Raw genomic sequence first — 24435 nt, forward strand, 5'->3', positions numbered from 1 at the left:
GTCTGTGTTGTCTGCCTCTCAGTTTCCTCTTCCTATAAAGGCATCGCCATATTGGATTAGGGCCCATCCATATGACCTCATTGCACCTTAATTACTTCTTTAAAGACAATGGCTCTAAATCCAATCCCATTCCTAGCTACCGGGGATTAGGACTTCAACAAATTAATTTGGAGGGACGAAGTCCAGCCTGTTACACTCACTATTATTGCCATGATATTACATTCCTCTGGAGAGTAGTAGAAGGTAATTTGGCCACATTATTAAAAGTCATAATGCATGTTACCTTTGAATTTGACACTCCAATGCTATATTCTGATTTTAAAGATAAAATGGCACATGTGTACAGACTGCTATGTTCCCAGCAGCTTTGTTGGACTAGTAATTGGCTAGACCAAAGGTCTATCATTTGATGAATGGATAGACAATATGTGGGTTACCCATACAATAAACAATTAGTCAACCATAAAAAGGAATAATGTGCTGGTACATGCTACAACATGGATGACCCTTGAAAACATGCTAAGGGGAAGAAACTGGTCACAAAAGGCCATATATTGTCTGATTCCATTTATATAAAGTTTTCAGAATAAGCACATCTATAAATACAGAAAGTAGATTAGTGATTGTTTAGGGACGGGAAGGGGGAAGTCGAGGGAGCAGGGGAACTGAGTACTAATGAGCATGGAGTTATTTTGTGGGGACAAAAATGTTCTAAAATTATGTTGTGGCTGTTTGTACAATGCTGTGAACATCCTAGAAGACATCAAATTATACACTTTAAGTTGATGGATTGTGTGTTATGTAATTTATATCCCAATAAAGTTATTTTTTTAAATAGTAAATGACTAGAAGAAAACACAAATCCTTCAACATATGAATCCTTTAAAAAATAGGCTGCTCTGTGTGTCCTGACAAGACCTATTTACAATATATACAGTAAGTGAAAAAGTAAGAAAAGATATTTGCAGCCCATAAAACTGACAAAGAAGAGATAATCAGAATATTTTTTAAAACTCTGTAAATCGCTAATAAAAAGACAACCCAGCAGATAATAGATAAGAAACAAGAATAAGCCATTCGTAGGAATGGAAAGTCGAATGATCAATGACATAAAATGTAGAAAGCTCAGCCTTGTTATTAATCATGGAAATGCAGATTAAAACTCCTAATACCAACAGAGTAGCTACAATTAAGGAGAATGACAATAGTAAATGTTGGCAAGAATGTGGGGGCAATGAGGCCTCTCCTGCATGTCCAGCGGGAGGGGAAATTGGTACAGGCACCTTGGAAATGTCTTGACAACATCTGCTGCCAATGAACCCACAGTTCCACTGCTGGGTAGGTGCCCAGCAAGGATGCATATTTGTGGCAGCAATACTCACAATTCCAGGAAGTGAAGTCAAGCAAATGCCTATCCTAATAGAAGGAATAAATGGCTTTTATATGTTCATACAATGGGATGCACAGCAACGTGAATGAATGCATGGCAGCTATAGAGAGTAACATGAATGAACCTCACAGATGTCATGTGGAAAAATGAAGCCACATACAAAATGTTAGATACTGTATTTGTCCACAGATAAGAAGTACAAAAGCTATTCAAACTAAACCATAGTGTTAGGAATGTATGTCATAAAGTCATAAGAAAAGCAAGTGAGTGACTATCACAAAAATGACCATAATAATGCTACCTTTACTAGGAAGAGGGCTTCTGAGATGCCTGCCTGCCTGCCTGCCTGCCTTTCTTTCTTCTTTCCTTCCTTCCTTCCTTCCTTCCTTCCTTCCTTCCTTCCTTCCTTCCTTCCTTCCTTCCTTCCCTCCCTCCCTCCCTCTCTTTTCTCTTTCTTTCTTTTACAGGATCTTGCTATGTTGCCCAAGCTAGTCTCAAACTCCTGGGCTCAAGCAATCCTCCCACCTCAGCCTCCTGAATATATGCTATTTCTTAATATAGGTGGTGTTTATGTGGATGTTTGCTTTATTATAATTATTTAGGCTGTAATTTTATATTTTATGTATTTTTCTATATGTGTGTTATATTTCACAATATAAAGTATTTTTAAAGCAAGGTCAAGAGTTCCAAGATGTGTGATATGCTACTATTTGTGTAAAAAGTAGATGAGCATGGGCTGGGCACAGTGGTAGTTCGTGCCTGTAATCCCAGCACTTTGGGATGCCGAGGCGGGAGGATTGCTTGAACTCAGAAGTTTGAGGCCAGCCTGGGAAACATGGTGAAACCCTGTCAAAAATAGCCAGGCATGGTAGTGTGCACCTGTAGTGCCAGCTACTTGAGAGGCTGACGTGGGAGGATTGCTTGAGCCTGGGAGGTGGAGGTTGCAGTGGGCCAAGATCTCACCAGTGCACTCCAGCCTGGGTAATAGAGTGAGATTCTGTCTCAAAAAAGAGATGAGCAGTATGTATATATTCTTGAATCTGCATAGACAATATTGGAGATCTACAAAACTAACAGCTAACAGTGGCATCCTCTAGAACTTGGAGTCTGGGCTAAAACAAGACATGTTTTATGGAGTACTTTTGTACTGTTCAGATTTTTAAATGTGTATTTAAAATGCATAACTTTGGATCCTCTGACTTTGTAATGCTCTGCCATAGCTGACATAACTGACTAGTTAGGAGTTAAATAGACGTTGGTCACAGGTCAGTCTGTCTTCCCATAAGCTTGGCATGAGGATACTTGGGAGGGGCTGCTTGATACTCAGAGGTACATCCCTTGAGCCCTCCCCCATGGGTTTCAGTTAAGGGCAACTTCAGAGAGAGAACCATGGGCAAATCTTGGAAGGCTGAACTCCCCTCCCTACCTGCTCCTATCACCTGCCCCACAGGTGTACCAAGAAACACTCCCAGAGAAGATGGCAGTGGGGACGGGGTCTGTTGCTACCTTGTGGTTCCATGAGAACTCATTGTTCACAAGGGAATCTCAACACGAGAAGTTTGTAATTGATTCCATTCCCCTGTCATTATCTCCATCAAATCAAGCACCTACAAAAGGAGAATGACAATTGAGAGGAAAAGAAGTAGGATGCTTTCCTAGATGGCTGAAGTTTCTAGAGCTTGCTGTGTACTTCTGTCCCAAATCTACTTGGAAAACCAGAAACTCCAAAGAAACCACAGGAAACAACTTTTCTGGCCCACTAAACTCAGGTTTTAAGCAATTCCTTTTCTGAAAGATCAAATGTCAATCTCAACACAATATTCAAAAATTACTTTTTCTTTGAACAGTTCTCTTAGAATCTCCTGTCAATCAGCTGGAGTTCGCAGGAGTGATGAAACTTATTTGTCACCTGAACTGTGATCACCTGGAGATACTGACCATTCTCCTGAGACTCTGTGACTTTCAGGTTTCTATAAAAATATCAGAAGGAGGAAGCTAAATTTCTGGAACATTCACCTTGAACCTGATGCTGTACTACACAAATTACATGCACGGCCTTATGGAATCCTCACAGCGTCTTATGACGAAGACATCCTGACACTTTTATTACACCCACTTTACAAATGAGGGCACTGATCTTTAAAGTGTTTGGTCACTTTCTTTTTATTTTTACTTTTGAGATGGAGTCTCTCTCTGTTGCCCAGGCTGGAGTACAGTGGTGCGATCTCGGCTCACTGCAACCTCCGCCTCCTGGGTTCAAGCAATTCTCCTGCCTCAGCCTCCCAAGTAGCTGGTGCCCACCACCATGTCTGGCTAATTTTTGTATTTTTAGTAGAGACAGGGTTTCACCATGTTGGCCAGGCTGGTCTCGAACTCCTGACCTCAAGTTGTCTGCCCGCTTTGGCCTCCCAAAGTGCTGGGATTACAGGTGTGAGCCACCATGCCTGACCTTCAGTCAGTTTCTTAAGACTACAGAGTAGACGGCTAGCCCAGGATTTTAATCATTTTTTTCTGCCAAACCTAAGCGCACTATAAGCCTCACGCCTGTGTCTCCCTTAGAGGGTGAACTCATGTGTTAACTTACGGGGATTCCTAGCTCAGCGCCCAATATTTCTGCCTCAGTACACATTCAGAATCAGAAATACTGAGTTAATACAACACTCTGCAATAGCCTGTAATGAGGACTGACATATAGTACACATATTTGTTGAATGAATGAATGAATGAATAATTATCTTTTGGGCCATTAGCTCAGTCTTAGATAGCTGAGATTCATTAAAATCCAAAATTTTGGAGAGAGCAGTGAACGGACTGCTTTTAACACCTAGTCACATAAGCTTGCTCCTGAGGAGGACTAGGGCATCTCATGAAAGACAGCAATGGCCTTGCCATAATCCTGTAACCCCTTTACAAATACCGTAAGTTTTTCCAATGATATATTTCAAGGGAAGATCAGATTTGATATTTAAAATCTTGTTACAGATTCCCATTTACTAAAACACTTTCTCTAACATAAAATTTTCCTTCCTTGTTCCTTGCGATCTTGGCTCTTTAGAAGATGACTTGAAAGGGTGGACGTAAGTCAACCCTTCGTGCACCTGGAGCATTTGCAAAAGGAGTGTTGATGAGAACATTTTCTCCATAACTCTCAGGAGAGCAGAGGTAGATGGCACCCACACAGTAATCATGCACTTCCGCCTTTGGATGTGCAGATTAGATGTCAGTGAGGTGGATGCTTTAAGCTCGTCACGGCTAGAAAAGTGACTCCACACTGCTCAGAACTAGAGCTACACGGAAGCATAAAACAATATGCATTTTCAAGGCATCAGAAATGTTTTATGTGTTTATTTCTTCTGAAAATCCCCCAAACAGAAAAAAATGCAAGAATACTTCTAATATTCTTTGATCACTAATTCTCCATCAGGCTCCTGTGAGGAAAAGGTCATACCTGATCTACCTATGCTTTCTAGCAAGGACCTGCAAGGTGTCTGCACAGTGTAGGTACTCAGGTGTTCAATAAAGCCACATTGAATAAGCAAGGGTTCTTGGAAGAAAATGAGATATAAAATGACAGCATCAACTCAAATAGCCCACTCAATTTCATCTACATTGTTTGGTTTTCAAAGGAGAAAACTAGATCCGAGCTCATTTTTTTCTTGATAAACAATCCGTCTGTGAATAGCAAAGTGAGCCCTGTTGGCATTCAGATAATCATTTATAGCTGTGGTGCTTATTAAAAAGACTCAGATTTCTGGTCTTTGCTCCTAGAGATTCTGATTCAGCAGACTTAGGCTTTTGTAGACATCTCCACTTTTAAATACCTTTTGGGATGATTCTGAGCAGAGCTGTGTTTGGGAAGCACAAATTTATAATTATTCAAAGCTAGCAGCAGGGTCAGCAATACTTTTAAAGAGGATTAAATCACTGCAAGGTAAAATGTTAGATCACCTCAGAGCTGAGCCAAGCAGTCAAAGCATCTCAGTCTTGAGAGCATGTTACAACCACCTGCAGCAGCTTCTTAAAAACAGTACTTTGCCTCTTTCCAAACCACTTAAGTCAGAATCCCTGCGGTGAAGCCAAGGCATTGTTCATGTTTTAGAGCTTTCTCAGAAGATTCTAGAGCAGCCAGCATTGAGAAAAATAAAGTTAAATGAAACACTGTTCAAATGCATGTCAATTTGGTTGCCTTTTGCTGACTTTTGAGGTCATCCCAGAAAAAAGTCTTGCTTGTCAATTTCCTTAATAGTTCTCAATATGTTACAAAATATACAGTGTGCACTCTGAATTAGGTAGGGCTGATTTTACCAACTGCATTTTACAGATAAAGAAGGTGGTGTTCAGAAAAGTAAAAGCATTTGTGCAAGTTAGCCCAGCTGCAATTGATGGAACCAGCATGCAGGTTTTCACAACAGCCCAAGCTCAGTGGTCTTGCTGTTGCATCACATGGCCTGCAAACTCTTTTTTTTAAAAATTTATTTTACTCCATTTTAGGTTTTGGGGTACATGCGAAGAACATGCAAGATTGTTGCATAGGTACACACGTGGCAGTGCGATTTGCTGCCTTCTTCCCCATCACCTATATCTGACATTTCTCCCCATGCTATCTCCCCCAACTCCCCACTCCCCACTGACCCTCCCTTATTTCCCCCAATAGACCCCAGTGTGTAGTGCTCCCTTTCCTGCGTCCATGTGTTCTCATTGTTCAACACCTGCCTATGAGTGAGAACATGCAGTGTTTGATTTTCTGCTCTTGTGTCAGTTTGCTGAGAATGATGCTTTCCAGGTTCATCCATGTCCCTACAAAGGACACAAACTCATCGTTTTTGATGGCTGCATAATATTCCATGGTGTATATGTGCCACATTTTCCCTGTCCAGTCTATCATCGATGGTGGCCTGCAAACTCTTAAAGGTTTGCTGCTGAGTTGAGCTTGCCTATGTTAGAAGTTGTCTGACAATTGCTTTTTACGTGAGTCCCTAAGCTTGACCTAGCAGGGGGAAGGTGTCCAGGGCGTGGTTGAGGAGCCGTACAATCACATACGCTCACAAAAGACAGGCAGCCGGGGATGGACTGGCTTCCTGTGATGATCATCATTTGCATCTTACTAAAAGATGCTAGGAAAAGAGAAAAAAAACCTTCAAAGACAAGCAGTTAAGTGAATCAAAAATTTGCAAGGAAAGGGATAAATGACTCAGGGAAAGAGAGCGAAAACAAGATAACATAATATATATATTTAGGATCAGGCTTCCTAATTTACTGCAATCTGTGATTCTCTGAATCTGACTACATTGGGTATAATTATTTCTGTCTAAATAATTTTGCAGACTTGCAGCATAATAACTCAGGATTACAAATAAGAATCAACTCCGATGTGCTCACAACACAGCAATAATTATGTTCTTGAGTTGGTACAGCTCCTTACAGCTTAGTGCAAAGTAATTATGTTTTTTCTTGGTGCAAAGCATATTAACCTGTGAAAATTACAAACCGTGAAGTGTAAGAGAAGTCTGTTTTTCAAATGGGAAAAATGCCTGCTGAAGAGTTAGCTTGCACTGGAAAGACTCCCTGGTGGAAATTTCTGGTCTCTTATAAGGTCATCAGCTTCTCACACAGACAGACAGAACTTTCAGTGAATGAGATACAAAAACAGCTACAAAGTGCCCAATTAAGATAGAAATGTGCATTTTACAGTGGAAAGAGCACTGGAGTTCTTGAGATCTATCTAGGTGGATGCCTGTGGTTTAAGTCATTCCTTTCAAGGCTGTATATTGCATTCCGTGAATAGACCACGACTTATTTATCAATTACTGGCTGCCTCTGGGGAGTAGTGAGGATTGGTATGGTGTAGCATGGAATGTGACTGAAGAGGTATCCCCAGCAGGTTTCTACTATATTTGTGATGCTTTACTGCTTAAGCAGGATGGTGACTGTACAATATTTGTGATCCTATTCTCTATATTTTTATGCATTTTAAAGAATTTATAATTTCCTTTTATTGTTTCCAAAGAAAGGATACAATTCAGAGAAGATGACAGGGGACATAGTTTTTGAATTTTCCAGAATCTCCACATAAAAAGAGACAGAGCAACTACATATCAAATCAAAACCTGTGGACAAAACTTACAGGAAAACTAGATAACAAGGTATTCCTGCAATTTCAAAAATGCAAGCAAATGGAGAAAAATCTCCAGTCGTCACCAGACTTCCGGAGTCAATATGGGAGAAGGTGGAAGAAAAACTTGAGAACAGGGGGACCCCAAAATGGCCAGCAGGTATTCATGGGTAAGCGCAGCATGACAATCTGAGAACAGTAGTTGAAACATGGAGAGATTTGGCCTGTTCCAATAATGAGCAATGGCAAGGGACAGGGATTAAGGAGAATTTGAGGATATCTAGCCCCAATGAATCTTGAAACTGACTCTTAGGAACCTCTAGGACTGAGCTTCAAATTGAAAATATGCTATTAGACACTTTACAAAAGAAGACATACGTGAGGCCAACAAACATATGAAAAAATGCTCATCATCACTGGTCATCAGAGAAATGCAAATCAAAACTACATTGAGATACCATCTCACGCCAGTTAGAATGGCGATCATTAAAAAATCTGGAGACAACAGATGCTGGAGAGGATGTGGAGAAATAGGAACACTTTTACACTGTTGGTGGGAGTGTAAATTAGTTCAACCATTGTGGAAGACAGTGTGGAGATTCCTCAAGGACATAGAAATAGAAATTCCATTTGACCCAGCAATCCCATTGCTGGGTATATATCCAAAGGATTACAAATCGTTCTACTATAAGGACACGTGCACACGAATGTTCATTGCAGCACTGTTTACAATAGCAAAGACCTGGAACCAACCCAAATGCCCATCGATGATAGACTGGATAGGGAAAATGTGGCACATATACATCATGGAATATTATGCAGCCATCAAAAACGATGAGTTAGGGTCCTTTGTAGGGACATGGATGAACCTGGAAACCATCATTCTCAGCAAACTGACAGGAGAGCAGAAGATCAAACACCGCATGTTCTCACTCATAGGCGGGTGTTGAACAATGAGAACACATGGACACAGGGAGGGGAGCACTACACACTGGGGTCAGTTGGGGGGAAATAGGGGAGGGAGGGTGGGGGGTGGGAAGCTGGGGAGAGATAGCAAGGGGAGAAATGCCAGATGTAGGTGATGGGGAGGAAGGCAGCAAATCACACTGCCATGTGTGTTCCTATGCAACAATTTTGCATGTTCTTCACATGTACCCCAAAACCTAAAATGCAATAAAATAAAGGGGAAAAAAAAAAAAAAAAGAAAATATGCTATTAGGAGTACAATCACAATTGAGCAGGAAAGGGGCCCAGGGATAATGGAAATAGAAAGTGAGATAAAATTGTACAGGTGGAAGAAACAGAGCCAGGAAAGGTCAGAGAGTAAGCAGCCATATTTAAACACCATATGAAAACAGCAGAAGTTAAAAAAAAAAGCTGTATCAGAGCAAGCCAGCTAAAAGTTCAGAAAAACTAACTTCATATAAAGAATAACTGCAGAATACTATCAAGATCAAATCCCATGCAAAAGTACAGTAAGGAAAAATAGATTATGGAGCAGAATAACATCCCCACAATGAAAGCACTCCAAAAAGTCATATTAAGAAAAAAGAAAACCATTTCAAAATGTGCTAAGACATTAAGAAAACAACATATGACACAAAAGAACAACATAAATCAGAATTAGAACAACTCAGGATGAGGTAACAGAACTCAAGAAACAATTAGAAATACACATTTTAAAACATAATTAGAAATTAGGATTAAACTAGAAGGGATGCAAGAGTAAATAAGCAAACAAATAATGTCTTATTAAAAATAGTAGGTGAAGGCCGGGCATGGTGTGTCATACCTGTAATCCCAGCACTTTGGGAGGCCGAGGCAGAGGATCATTTGAGGTAAGGAGTTACAGACCAGCCTGATCAACGTGGTGGAACATTGTCTCTACTAAAAATACAAAAAAATTTAGCTGGGTGTGTTGATGCATGCCTGTAGTTCTAGCTATGCAGAAGCCTGAGGCAGGAGAATCACTTAAACCCTGGATGCAGAAGTTGCAGTGAGCCAAGATTGTGCCACTGCACCCCAGCCTGAGCAACAGTGAGACTCTATCTCAAAAAACAACAACAAAAGCAGTAAATAGTAGGTGAAAAATACAGTCTTAAAAATGAAAAAAGGATGCCCTATCTCACCACTCCCATTCAAAATGGTATTGGAAGTTCTAGCCAGAACAATCAGGCAAGAAAAAGAAATAAAGGGTATTCAGTTAGGAAAGGAGGGAGTCAAATTGTCTCTATTTGCAGATGATAGGATTGCATATTTAGAAGACCCTATCATCTCAACCCCAAATCTCCTTAAACTGATAAGCAACTTCAGCAAAGTCTCAGGATACAAAATCAATGTGCAGAAATCACAAGCATTCCTACACACTAATAACAGACTTAAAAAGAGCCAAATCAAGAACGAATTGCCACTTACAATTGCTACAAAGAGAATAAAATACCTAAGAATACAACTAACAAAGGATGTAAAGGAACTTTTCAAGAAGTACAAGCCACTGCTCAAGGAAATAAGAGAGGGCACAAACAGATGGAAAAACATTCCATGCTCATTGTTAGGAAGAGTCAATATTGTGGAAATGGCCACATTGCCCAAATTAATTTATAGATTCAACACTATCCCCATCAAGCTATCTATGACCCTCTTCACAGAACTGGAAAAAAACCACCTTAAACTTCACATGGAACCAAAAAAGAGCCTGCATAGCCAAGACAATCCTAAGCAAAAAGAACAAAGCTGGAGGCATCACACTACCTGACTTCAAACTATACTACAAGGCTACGGTAATCAAAACAGCATGGTACTGGTACCAAAACAGAGATATAGATCAACGGAACAGAACAGAGGCCTTGGAGGCAACGCCACACATCTACAACCATCTGATCTTTGACAAACCTGACAAAAACAAGCAATGTGGATAGGATTCCCTATTAAATAAATGGTGTTGGGAAAACTGGCCAGCCATGTGCAGAAAGTAGAAACTGGACCCCTTCCTGACACTTCATTAAAATTAACTCCAGATGGATTAAAGACTTAAACATAAGACCTAACACCATAAAAACCCTAGAAGAAAACCTAGGAAAAACCATCCAGAACATAGGCATAGGCAAGGGCTTCATGACTAAAACATCAAAAGCAATGACAACAAAAGCCAAAATAGACACATGAGATCTAATTAAACTCCACAGCTTCTGTACAGCAAAAGAAACAATCACTAGAGTGAGACAGCAACCAACAGAATGGGAAAAAATTTTTGCAATCTACCCATCTGACAAAGGGCTAACATCCAGAATTTACAAAGAACGAAAACAGATTTACAAGAAGAAAAAAAAAAAACCCATTCAAAAGTGGGCAATGGATATAAACAGACACTTTTCAAAAGAAGACATATTTGAGGCCAACAAACATACGAAAAAATGCTCATCATCACTGGCCATTAGAGAAATGCAAATCAAAACCACATTGAGATACCATGTCACTCCGGTTAGAATGGCGATCATTAAAAAAAATCTGGAGACAACAGATGCTAGAGAGGATGTGGAGAAATAGGAACACTTTTACACTGTTGGTGGGAGTGTAAATTAGTTCAACCATTGTGGAAGACAGTGTGGCGATTCCTCAAGGACCTAGAAATAGAAATTCCATTTGACCCAGCAATCCCATTACTGGGTATATATCCAAAGGATTATAAATTGTTCTATTATAAAGACATATGCACATGTATGTTCACTGCAGCACTGTTTACAATAGCAAAGACCTGGAACCAATCCAAATGTCCATCAATGATAGACTGGACTAGGAAAAGGTGGCACATATACACCATGGAATACTATGCAGCCATAAAAAATGATGCACTTGTGTCCTTCGTAGGGACATGAATGAATCTGGAAACCATCATTCTCGGCAAACTGACCCAAGAACAGAAAATCAAGCACCATGTGTTTTCACTTACAGGTAGGTGTTGAACGACGAGAACACATGGACACAGGGAAAAGAGCTTCACACACTGGGGTCTGTTGGAGGGGACTAAGGGTGGGAGAGCGTGGGGTAGGGAGGTTGGGGAGGGATAACATGGGGAGAATTGCCAGATATAGGTGACAGGGGGATGAAGGCAGCAAACCACATTGCCATGTATGTACCTAGGCAAAAATCCTGCATGATCTGCACATGTACCTCAGAACCTAAAGTGCAATAAAATATACATATATTTTAAAAAATAAAGAATTAGTAAAAAGAAGAATAAAAATATTTTTTTAAAAAATATTGAAGATAATGCAAAGGGATTAAAGATAGACAAAGAAGATCCAACAGATAAGAGTAGTCCCTAAAGAAGAAAAGTTAAGGGAAGATATAGAATAAATAATGCAAACTTTAATGCAAGGAACGTTCTTGAAATAAAGAAAAATATATAAAACTACTTGCCAAAGCATCACACTCTTTGCCTGAGAATATCAACACAGACAAACCAATGATACATTTTAGTGAAATTATTAGACGTATTTAAAAATAAATTCTCTGGATATTCAGCCAAAAATGAAAATGCAATTTAAAAGGAAAATAAAAATAGATTATTAACAGATGATTTTTTTCAGCACATTTTGTGCCAGGAGAAAATGAAGTAGCACATTTAAGATATTTAAGAAATGAAAATATGTCAGGATTTTATGTCTGATAAAGTTTATCTTTAAGTATAAAGAGCACAGATAAATGGTAACCAATGTAAAAAATTCAAGGAATCTTGTTCAAATGAGATCTTCCTAAGGAACTTGTAAAGAGCATGCTTCAGGCAATCAAAATGACCAGTCTCAGCCTAATGACTGGTGGTGCACATTACATATATATTTCCTTGTAAAATGAAGACTCAGTAAAAGCTGAAAGGGAAATATCATAGTGTGTAATGGCTATAGGTAGAATATAAACAAAATGAAAAAATTAAAATGTTTTCAATGATTATAACTGGTGATGATAGTATTAGAATACTTACCATCTAAGCAAGGGGGTATGGCTGAGGGGTAGATCATTTGACAGCAGAGTAATTACCATCTGACTCTAGTATGTGTAAATAGGATGAAACAAATGAGTAACTATAGGGTATTCTAAGTTTACCGTCTCCTGTGTCCTTTAGAACCAAGACTCAGTGTGTGGAAAAAAAGGTGGGTGGGTGGGGGGGGGAATTCAATGTAATACAGTTCAAAATCCTGTAACTTTGAATGTAATTTTAAAATATCAGTATGAACTCACACATTATTTTATTTTTATTTCAGGGAGGGAGAAATCTATCTATCTATCTGTCTATCTATCTATCTATCTATCTATCTATCTATCATCTATAGATATAGCACAATTCTGCCCACTGTATCTGTGAACATCCAGTAGCAATGAAAATTGTTAAGAACCCAGATTGTGTTCTTCAAATATCACTTTCCAATAAAAGAAACAAGAGCTTAGAAAAGTAATTGATTCCAGGTCTGAAGCAAGAGATGGATAAGAGGAACCTGGAACATCATATAATACTAGATAGTAAGTGACAGGGTTTGGCTGTGTCCCCACCTAAATCTCATCTTGAATTCCCATGTATTGTGGGAGGGACCCTGTGCGAGGTAATTGAATCATGGGGGCAAGTCTTTCCTGTGCTGTTTTCGTAATAGTGAATGAATATTGTGAGATCTGATGGTTTCAAAAAGAGGAGTTCCCTTGCACAAATTCTCTCTCTGCCTGCTGTCATCCATGTAAGACGTGACTTGCTTCTCCTTGCCTTCCACCATGACTGTGAGACTTCCCCAGCCATGTGGAACTGTAAGTTCAATTAAACCTCTTTCTTTCGTAAATTGCCAAGTCTTCAATATGTCTTTATCAGCAGTGTGAAAACAGACTAATGCAGTAAGGAAGCTTATAAGACTACTTCCTCTGGTCAAATGTGGAACAAGTAAAAGTGAGCTTCATTATGAATAAGAATTGCAATGGATTGAACTCCAACAAATATGTTTAAATCTACAAATTTACAATGACTTTTAAGCAACTAGCTTGTCACCTTTGGAGAATGACAGGAAACAATTCATTGTCTTGGAAGCTAGGAAAAAATAGAGAAAAGAATCAAGCATTTACTTTGCCTTTTCTTTAAGAACTATGCCACTGATAACCAAAGAGTGGGAGAAGAAAGCATCTCCTTATAAAATTATTCCAGTGAGGCCTGACGTAGTGACTGACACTTGTAATCCCAGCACTTTGGGAGGTTTAGGTGGGTGGATCATGAGGTCAGGAGATTGAAACCATCCTGGCTAACACAGTGAAACCCCGTCTCTACTAAAAACACAAAAAATTAGCCAGGCATGGTGGTGTGAGCCTGTAATCTCAACTACTTGGGAGGCTGAGGCAGGAGAGTCGCTTGAACCCAGGAGGCAGAGATTGCAGTGAGCTGAGATTGTGCTGCTGCACTCCAGCCTGGGTGACAGAGTAAGACTCCATCTCAAAAAAAATAAATAAATAACTAAATAAAAAATAAAATTATTATAGTGAAATGAAATGATGGAATCAGAACATCACTGTTCTATAACACCCAGGGAATTAATGGATATAGGCATTAAGCATCATGGCTGCTAACATTTAAAAAGAGCATAAATCAGACCCTCTTTTCTGAATACAACCTGTAGACTTGCCAAAATGTTCCAACCGGAGTCTGACCCAGCTTTGAGATCCAGCTGATGAATTCCAGGAAATACGGAGGCTCAGGAACACATTGAACCACAGCAGGATCTTGCAACCAGTAAAGCCAATCTATGGGAAACTCTAATTCAAACAGCCTGGGTTCTTCTCCACATAAATTGTAGGAAAAGAAAAAGAATATGGATTACTCAAAAGCTAAAAAAAAATCAAGTGTCAAAACGTGGGCAAGATCTGAAGGTAATGCAGGTGACAAAAACATAAACGATCCCAAGGATATGATTACTTTAAACATGAGAGAGTGGTGACTTTTAGAGCAAGCAAGAGTCTAGGGCTGGGAGGAGTGACTGGCCAAGTTCATGACTGCAGTGATGGCTGCAACATAGTTTGCCTTAAAATTATTCACTAAACTAGTCGATCAATAAATGAATAAATGGCAAAAAAGAAGAAAGAATGCTAAACTTGGGATAAGACCACCTAGGTTTAAAATCACACCTCCTGGCCTTGTTAGCTATTTCGCTTGGGTATAAGCTTTGCCGAGACTGCGTTTTTCTCATCAAAACAGAGTCCAGCTTGCAGTGTAGTGGCAAAAATGCTTCCTGCCTCCATATTTTTGTCAACATGGAATAAAATGTGATAACGTAAGTACATTTCCCTGAGCCTCGCTGACTAGCACTAAATAAGACCCTGGGAAATGATCTTGGGATATGAATATGGATCTTAACCATCTAGTCAGCTTTGCTTTGGAAACAGGAGAACTGGGTCTGCCAGTCATACCCTTCATCATAAGGGAAAATCGCTTTTAAAATAGGAATGAAAATAATGATGCCCACAGCCCTAGGTGACTGTGACAACTGAGGGCGAGAACGGTTGTGGACACCCCATGAATGGTCAAGAGAAAAAGCCATCGTTCTTACCCCCTAGGGCTTGGGGAGGGGTATTGTGCCTAATGGCTGGTGGGAAGGGTAACTGTGTTTCAGTGGCTGCTCTAGTCTACGCAACATTTTGACGTTTACTTATTAAAACAAAATTTAAAAAAACATAATGGGAAGCTTTTATTGACTAGTTGCTATGATTCAAGTAGCAGTGCGAGGCGATTTATATGGATTGAAGCATAAGCAGCAGTATTCTTTCCACCGGTTGTGAATGGGGAGACTGAGATGCCGAGGATTAAGTCGGAGGCTCAAGACCAGGGCAACAGAGTGAGGAGGCAGGATTCAGACCAGGCTGGTTGACTCCATGGCCCAGCTTTTCATCCCTAAGAGGCCCAGTAAACCATGTGCAGAGGAATAAGAAAAGCATCAAAAATCTCATCCTCTCCCCGAATCCTCCAGTGCCCCACCTCTAAGCACGCTTCTGTGGGAGGACCTTGCTCAGGGAATCGCAGCCACAGCCGGACCCATGGACCCCACAGCTCTTTACCCTCCTCAGCACTGGATTGCCTTGTAACCATGGCTCAGTTCTCAGGAGGGTTTGCTGTCCCCTGAACTCCAGGGCCACATTTCTGGCTCCCCAGAGGGAAGTTCCCTTTGTCTTCTCCACTATGATGCTTGGACAAGCTGCTGCTACGTAAACACAGATGGACTCTGCCAAGTACTTTTATTGGAAAATGGTCATTCTGATCTATGACTTCCCTTTAAAAGTAGGAGCCAAAAAGCCCAGAGGTTAAGGGCTTCAGTTTAGGGGTTAAATTAACTGGGGTTCAAATCCCATCGCCATCCTCTGCTAGCTGGTTGTGTGCCCTAAATTCTCTGTGTGTCTCAGCTCCCTCACTGGTAAAAAGGGACTCATACTGCCTACTTCACAGAGTTGGTGGGAGAATTTGACATAAAGTGCTAGGCCTAGCACCAGGCTCATAAGAAGTGTTCAATAAATGGCAGTTATTATGATCATTGATTACAACAAGGTCCAAATTAGGAAGCACAATCTGCCATACCTCTCCAATGCCCTCAAAAGTATTGCAGAGAAAGCCCTGTACAAGCTTTCTTTGCAATACTGAGGCAAAGCCATGGCTCCAAGGATCCTAAGAAAGAAAGCTCTTTACATTTCATATTTTATGTTCAAAATTCATGTGACTTTTACATTCCATTTCTGTGTCTTCTAGGAGAAAGCATTTACATCTTAAACCCAAGGCAAATGGTTAATATCTTAGCATATAAAAAGTTCCCTAAAATAACAAGAATAAAAGAGTCATAAACCTGGTTTCACAAATAGATGCCAAACACAGAGTTTAGATTAAAAGAAAGGTAAATGGCCACTTGATATATAAAAATAGACTCTGCCTCGGTCCTATAAGAGAAAGATAAATAAAGACTACCCTGAAATGTCACTTTTAAACCTATCATTAAAAAAAAAGAGAAGACATGGAAAAACACGCTCTGTTGGAAAGTCTGTGGACAGATAGGCTTTTATATATTTCTGGTAGGAACACACAATTATCTCAACACTATGAGATAATGTTGACTAGCAAGCCTACTGTCCTTGACCAGACTATCTCCTTTCTAAAAAGCTACTTTGAAAATAAACTTCCAGAAATACAAAAGCACATAGGGTCAAGTTTATTCATTGTGCCATCTTTTGCAATAGCAGATAATTAGAGTCATTCCCAATGCCATTAGCAAGAGACTCATTGAATAAACGGCGAAGGACTCTGCAGCCATGAAGAACATGGAAGGAAAACCTCTTGGTGCTGATTTGAAGTGACGTCAAGCCTATGTGGTTCCATGAAAAAAAGCAAGGCACAGAACAGTGTATCTAAAATGCTACTTTGGGGAGGAAACAAAAATGATATGTGTGTTTGCCTGCTTTTGAAAATTAAAAGAAACCCCTCAAGAATTGCTAGAAATGAATGAAAGTAGCTGCCCACAGAGGCAGGAAAGTGGACTAACGTGGAGCTGGTAGAGAAGGAAATGTGAATTCTCAAATATCTTTTATACAGCCGTGGCTTTGAATCCTGAAAATGATTTATATATACAAAAACCAAAATTAAATCCTAAAAGGCAAAAAAAAAAAAAGAAAAAGAAAATTCAAATAGAATCAACAAAACTAACTATGTATCAAGTTGGTTTTAAAAAAATCTGCAGCCGTGAGCTATCCCTGGTGACATTTGGATGACTCCCCAGATGGTCAGCACACTGTGAGAGTTATCACCTCAACAAAAAGAACAGCAAAGAAAATTTGAATGTTACTTAGTGATTTCATGGGTAGAAATTATATTGGTCTTGTAATTTTGAAACAGTTTAATCTATTTTGTAGGGTAAAGCGAATAGTAAATATGTTAATGCTATTAGATACTAAGATATTCATTATATGAGAAAAGAAATAAAATTATAGAATCTAAAAGGTTGAAAACAAAACCCTATAATGTTTGATTTGAATTGGAATAGCAATATTAACTCACGCTTTTTAAAAATAAAATTCTAGCTTTGCCTCCTGAGAGAGACTAGAGACTGATTCTTCAGTATCAACAAACCTATCTAATGCCCAGACCTTGGTTTCTAAATATTCTTTTCTCCTAAAAGGAAATAAGGATTCTTGGGGCAGAAAATAATGATTTCAGATAAGAAAGATGAATGGTGAGCCTGGGACATCATTGTGATAGAGAAAACCTGGAAATGCTCAAAGGTTAAAAGGGACGTGTTAAAATGATTGGGGCTCTACTGGTTAAATGGGGTAGAAGAAGACAAGCTGAACTTCAAAAAAAAAAAAGACTAATTCATAGAATACATAAAAATACATGAGTTCCCAAATGGTACACCCTGAGAGGGGGTTGGTGGAGGGGGATAAGTTTTCCAGTGGCTTTACATTAACTCTTTACTCTGAAAATTGGTAATTGAAGGTGAAAAAGCATGAACTGTGCATTTTTGAAAAATGACATTTATCTCCAGGTTATACTAGCAAGCTCTTCTTTCAGAAGAATGCTGGCTAATAAATGTAGAAATTATGATAAAAGTTGCAAATCACCATTCTGCAGTCCTCAAGGAAATAACTGATAATAAGCAAGGTGATTCAAATGATGCTAAAGCTATTCTGAAATGTTGGGGAACAAAATATTTACATAGTGCCAAAGTATCGCCTTATGGATTGCTGACTACTCACAGTGGGAAATTCAGCCTTTGCAGGGAGAGATCCCAGGGCCACACTTTAACCAAGCGGGCAGTCTTAGCATCACTAACAGAGACACAGGCTGACATCCTGGATCTCCAATTGTGATGCAACATGACCCACATGATATCGCCTTTGAAGCATTCTTGCCAAAAATGTTTAACCAGAATCTCACAAAGCCCTTTGACTTAACTGCCCTTTTATAGTAAATTTAGTGGAGAGAGAAGATAGACATCACAGGAAATAAAAAAAAAAAAAATCCAGAACATTGTAGAATTTAGCAGAAGGCTATATTCACTCGGCATTCCTGTTTCTGAATCTGTACTGAGGCAGAAGCACTGGGGCCTGTGCTAGGAGGCTAGCGAGGTTAAGATATGACTTCACCTTCAAAGAGCGACAGAGGCGTCAGGCTTATAGTGTGCTTGGGCTTGAGAGACAGAAAGAGGTTAAAATCCTGATCCAACCATTTACTCTGTAGTCTTAACAAAATGACTGGACACTTTAAAGACCAGTGTCCTCATTTGCAAAATGGATAAAAGTGTCAGGATGTGTTCCTTGTAAGTTTCTGTAAAGATTCCATCAGGTAATGCATGCAACACACTTTGCACAATTACCTGGATCAGAGTAAAGTTTTAATCTTTTTATCATAATTGTAAATAAATTGCAAAGATTATAAAAATATGTACATATGAAAACATGACTTATAAAAGTTTGGCAGTCCATGGATAAAGAAAAAAATCAAGCAAAACCTCAAAGAAATAATCAGACAAACCTGGAATATGGAATATTTTTCAAGACAACTGGAATTACGTTTTCAAAGAATCAAAGTCATTAAAACCAAGTAAAGGGACAATTTCAATTTAGAGCTATACCAAAGAAATGCAGTACATGAAGCCTGCTGGGATTCTGGTTATAAAAAAATAAGCTATAACAGGCATTTGCCATAGATTAAGTATGAACATGACCTGTACATTAAACAAGAAACTATGTCAACTCTTAGCTGTGATGATGATCCATATTTTTAATGTTCCTATTTTCAAGAGATCCAGTTGAAATATGTAGTATTAAGGCATCAGGATGTGTGCAACTTACTTTTCAATGGTCCAGCAACAACAACAACATCTATCTGAGCTGGTAAAACAATTATTGCAAGTGTTGATTTGGATAGTAGGTATTCAGGTGGACATAGCCCTCTTCTCTCAATGTCTCTGCATGTTGACTATGCTTCAACTCTGTATATACTACTTTAAAATAACAACAGCCACCTATGACAAATCCACAGCCAACATCATACTGAATGGGCAAAAGCTGGAAGCATTTCCCTTGAAAACCAGACAAGACAAGGATGCCCTCTCTCACCACTCCTATTCAGCATAGTATTGGAAGCCCTCGTCAGAGCAATCAGGCAAGAGAAATAAATAAAGGCATCCAAATAAAAAGAGAGGAAGTCAAACTGTCCCTGTTTGCAGACAACATAATTCTATATCTAGAAAACCCCATAGTCTGTGCCCAAAAGTTCCTCAATCTGATAAACAACTTCAGCATACAAAATCAATGTACAAAAATCAGTAGCATTCCCATGCACCAACAACATCCAAGCTGACAGCTGAATCAGGAATGCAACTCCATTCACAACTGCCACAAAAGAATAAAATATATAGGAATACAGCTAACAGGGAGGTGAAAGATGTCTTCAACAAGAATTATGAAACACTGTTCAAAGAAATCAGAGATGACACAAACAAATGGAAAAATATTTCATGGTCATAGACAAAAGAATCAATATTGTTACAATGGCCATACTGCCCTAAACACTTTACAGATTTAGTGCTATTTCTATCAAACTGCCAGTGACATTCTTCACAGAATTAGAAAAACTATTTTAAAATTTATATGGAACCAAAAAAGAGCCTGAATAGTCAAGGCAATCCTAAGCAAAAAGAACAAAGCAGGAAGCATCACATTGCCTGACTTCAAACTATACTACAAAGGTACAATAACCAAAACAACATGGTACTGGTACCAAAGCAGACATGTAGGGCAATGGAACAGAATAGAGAGCCCAGAAATAAACCCAGACACCTACAAACACCTGATCTTCGACAAAGCTGACAAAACCAAGCAATGGGGAAAGGACTCCCATTCAATAAATGGAGATGGGTTAACTGGCTAGCCATATGCAGAAGATTGAAACTGAACCCCTTCCTTACACCATAGGCAAAGATTGACTCAAGGTGGATTAAAGACTTAAATGTAAGACCTAAAACTATAAAAATCCTGGAAAATAACCTAGGAAATACCATTCTGGACATAGGGATAGGCAATGATTTCATGAGAAAGACACCAAAAGCAATGGCAACCAAAGCAAAAATTGAAAAATGAGACCTAATTAAACTGAAGAGCTCCTGCACAACAAAAGAACTATCAACAGAGTAAACAGACAACTTACAGAATGGGAGAAAATATTTGCAAGCTATGCATCTAACAAAGGTCTAATATCCAGAATCTATATGGAACTTAAACAAATTTACAAGCAAAAAACAAACAACCCCATTAAAAAGTGGGCAAAAGACATGAACAAACACTTTTCAAAAGAAGACACAAACCCAACAAGCATATATATAAAAAATATATATAATATATATATTACATAAAGCTCAACATCACTGATCATTAGAGAAATTCAAATCAAAACCACAATGAGATACCATCTCACATCAGTCAAAGTGACTATAAATAAAACATCAAAAATAAGAGATGCTGGCTAGGTTGCAGAGAAAAGGGAACACCTATACATTGCTGGCGGAAATGTAAATTAGTTCAGCCATTGTGGAAAGCAGTGTGGTGATTCCTCAGAGAACTTAAAATGGAACTACTATTTGATGCAGCAATTCCATTATTGGGCAAAGGAATATAAATCGTTCTACCTTAAAGACACATACACGAGTACGTTCCTTGTAGCACTATTCACAATAGCAAAGACATAGAATCCACGTAAATGCCACTGGATAAAGCAAATGTGGTATATATACACCATGGAATACTATGTAGCCACAAGAAAAACAAGATCGTGTTCTTTGCAGCAACATGGATGGAGCTGGAGGCCATTATCCTAGCAAAGTAACTCTGGAACAGAAAACCAAATACCGTGTGTTCTCACTTGTAAGTGGGAGATAAACTTATCTCTCTGAGATGCCCAAGGTCAGCTCCCCAGGTCAGCCCTGGCCAGCTGCCCTCTCCAGGTCTGTGTGAAGACAAATCCTTTTAAAAAAAATAACTCCAGACACAAACTGGTTAGATGGAGAATTCCTCACTGTGTGACCTGGGGCAGTGACAGCTCCTTGGAGCCTCAGTTTCCTCATCTGTAAAGCAGACTCGATGACAGATCCCACTTCATAGGCCTAAGGTGGTGAGTCGCTGAGATGATGCATGTGAAGTGCTTGGTCCAGTGACGGTCCCATGGCTGCTTCTCCATCGATGCTAGCCATCCTCATTATCACCCACCGCTACATCCACATGAAATGCTGGGCTGACACTTTCAAAAAGCATGAAGGGGACTTAAAGAACTGGTGATTACCAAATGACAGAAAAGACTGCAGGTCTCAGGGCAAACATCACGTCCCATGGGTGACCCTCACTGTAGCTGTCTAGACCAGGATCTTCCCTGAACACCTTTCAAAAGAATTTTACATCACCGTCAGAGTTTAGGTGTTTACTGAAACAGAAATCACTTGCTCCCATTTTCCTTCAGTCTCTGTAAAGGAGGCCCTATGCCTTCCTGCTTTAAATGTGGTCAACATGAGGCTTAAACTTAAGCAACTCAGGGTCCTCTTCTCCCTTTGTCTCCCACTCCTTTGGGTTGGAGTCCAGATACCACACAGTGGTGCGTGGGGTGGTGAGGGGCTCTGTGTTGCCTGGCCCTGGGAGCATGGTCTGGGTCAAGCTGCGTCACTCTGCTGGTCCCCTCTGGGTGTGGCTCATCTATCCAACCACTGTCCTTGTCCACCATTGGTAGCTCCTGAAGGCTGAATTCTCTCTTTTCCTTAGACTTTGGGCCCTCTGGTTACTTTTCAGCCCTTCTGTTCCCGTCTTGAGGGAAATGAGAGCATCTCAGGTGTGTTTCTACCCTGCTGTGGGGTGCACAGAACTCCAAAGCCCACAGGATGAGAGGCTGGAGGGGCACCCACATCTGGCTGTCCTTGGAGAAACCCAAGGGCAGCTTTACAGTCTCATGGTGACCTGGTGGTTCCCATTGCTCATCCTTCTTTTGGAGTTTTGACCTCAGCAGTGGGTCAGCGCTGCTGATTCTTCAAGGTCCTACAAGTTCTAAATTCATGTCAGTCCCATCTGGTCTTTCCTATAACCAGTTGGGCAAAGCTTTATCCCTTTTTGGACAGAAACAAACAAGTTCTCTTTCTTATCTATTATATCGGATTAATTTATGCCTTCATCCTTCAGACTTCAGCCTTTGATTTTCCCAACGAGGGTTTTTGAAATTCAAATCAGCCTTTTCTCTCTCAAGGGCCTGGATTTCACCATTCAGTGCTGTGGCTTTCAAAACCATCCTTTGCCCCAGCCTCCTCTCATCTTCCAAGAGCTCCTCCAGGGTGAGGGAGGCATTCATAAAAAAAGCCCTTCATACTGCTTGAGGGGTGGAGGGGAGGGAAGAAGTAAAAGGAATTCAAAGAAAAACAGATGGTAATTATCGCAGGCTAAACAATAGCCCCCCAAAGACGACCACATTCTAATCCCTGGAACCAGTCAATTTACTCTATATGGCAAAAGGGACTTTGCAGATGTGATTAAGTAGCTTGAGATGGGAGATTATCCTGGATTATCTGGGTGGGCTCAATGTAATCAATGGGGCCTTATAAGAGGGAGGCAGGAGGGTCAGAATCAGAAAAAGGAGATGAGACAACAGAAGCATGGTTGAAGGGATGAGCTTTGGAGATGGAGGGAGAAACCAAAGTCCAGGAATTCAGGCAGCCTCTGGAAACCAGAAAAGGCAAGGAAACAGATTTATTTACTAGATTTTCTGGAAGGAATGCCTTGCTTGACACCCTGATGCTAACCCCGTAAGACTCATTTTGGGCTTCTGCCTTCCAGAGTTGTAAGATAATAAATTTGAGTTTTTTAAAGCCACTAAGTTTATGGGAATTTGTTACAGCAGCAATAGGAAACTAGTGTAGTAATACGTCAAAATTGTATGTGGTGACACGTCAGTAATGGTGGGGTTGGGTGAAGAATGCTGCCTTTCCCCTAGTGGACTGTCAACATCACAGGGTAGAATCCAGGTCTATTTTGCTTCCTCTTGAGTTTGCCTGGGTAGGCCGACAGAAGGTATTTACAAAAGGCATGAGTGAATTGTTCCCTTTCTCAAAGGTAACTTTTGCTCTGATGATAACCATCTGCTAGTCTCAAGGACCAATCTCCTTTTCATTCTCGTGGTGTCTGGCCTGTAGTCTCTGCAAGATGTGAGTATCTTACTTCCCACTATGTTATCTGTTTTCCAAAGTCAAAACACCTCCATCTCATGCCTCCCTGCAGGTCCTGTTTCTGTCCCAAGGCAACATGCTTTATCTCAGCCAAATGGTAGGACTGGGATGCTTGCCAAGACAATGAAAATGCCCCTTCCAGGCAAGGCTGCACTCTCTGACAATCTTTTTTTTTTTTTTTTTTTTGAGACGGAGTTTCGCTCTTGTTACCCAGGCTGGAGTGCAATGGCGCGATCTCGGCTCACCGCAACCTCCGCCTCCTGGGTTCAGGCAATTCTCCTGCCTCAGCCTCCTGAGTAGCTGGGATTACAGGCACGCGCCACCATGCCCAGCTAATTTTTTGTAGTTTTAGTAGAGATGGGGTTTCACCATGTTGACCAGGATGGTCTTGATCTCTTGACCTTGTGATCCACCCGCCTCGGCCTCCCAAAGTGCTGGGATTACAGGCTTGAGCCACCGCACCCGGCCCTCTCTGCCAATCTTTAGAATTATTTATGAGGACTTAGCTAAGACCCTCTCATCCCATCTCCTTGTAAGTGGGCTGGTCCAAGTGGCTTCACATCTCACCGGGATGGACTCATAGCCTAGGCTTGACATAACATCAGGGAATCTGAGGTTGCCTGCAGCAGTCATAAGAATCCTTCCATACTCAGGCATTTTGTTACAAGGGTTTTTTT

The sequence above is a fragment of the Sapajus apella genome, unplaced genomic scaffold (genome assembly GCF_009761245.1).
Source record: "Sapajus apella isolate SASKATOON/1434 unplaced genomic scaffold, GSC_monkey_1.0 scaffold13, whole genome shotgun sequence".
Classification (NCBI taxonomy): Eukaryota; Metazoa; Chordata; class Mammalia; order Primates; family Cebidae; genus Sapajus; species Sapajus apella.